Source organism: Schistocerca serialis, chromosome 5 (genome assembly GCF_023864345.2).
Source record: "Schistocerca serialis cubense isolate TAMUIC-IGC-003099 chromosome 5, iqSchSeri2.2, whole genome shotgun sequence".
NCBI lineage: Eukaryota > Metazoa > Arthropoda > Insecta > Orthoptera > Acrididae > Schistocerca > Schistocerca serialis.
In genome coordinates, this window is record NC_064642.1 from 566,528,141 (window position 1) to 566,528,974 (window position 834).

Genomic DNA, 834 nt, shown 5'->3' on the forward strand with positions numbered 1-834 from the left:
CGCGAGTTCCTGTTGAGTCTGAGTATTACTTCATCCAACAAGGTCTGCAATTCGTTGTCTTCGAACGTTTTCGGTGGGTTCCCGCGCTCGTCAAAATCACCACTTTTGAATTTTTTTAACCAGCCGAAACAGTTTTCCCAAGAGCATGCTCACCGAAAGCTTCGACAAGCGATTTTGCAGACTTGTTCTTCAAACGATAACAGAAAACCAATGCTCTCCCCAAACCGTAGTTCGTAGGCACAAAACTCAACATTTTTATAGGTTTGAAACTCGACATTTTTATAGGTTTGAAACACGGTCTCGCGGACCCTATACTGACGGCCAGCGTCATCTGTAGGGTAATTCCGGTTTTTTGCTTCTATCCCTGGTACGATGCAACCGACTCGCGCGCTTTCAGCATTTCTCTTGTTGCACCATAAGATTGCTGCTTTGCTGTTACCATCTCCTTCTCTGAAGAAGTCTTCTCCTACACCCTCCTGCTGTGAAATTCACTGCAGTTCCATTAGCTCATCGGTGGTCATTTCGTGGCTGTGATCTACCACAAGATCATCAATATAGTTGTTATCCACTTCTAGTCGCATGGCGAAAGACACAATCTCATTGACTACAGGCTCCAAATAATCTAAATCAAATGCCTCAAATTCGACAACGCACCCTGTCCAAAGTTTCTTCCAAGCAGAAGTGAAAGTTCTCTCGGTAACCCCTTCCCACGCGTTTTCGATCATCTTGACGCAGGCAACGATTTTGAAATTTTTCCAAAACTCTCAGAATGAGATTGGTAGCTTCAGTCAATGCTCCAAGAGTGCTTTAGTGTTGAACTTCTTAAAATTAGAA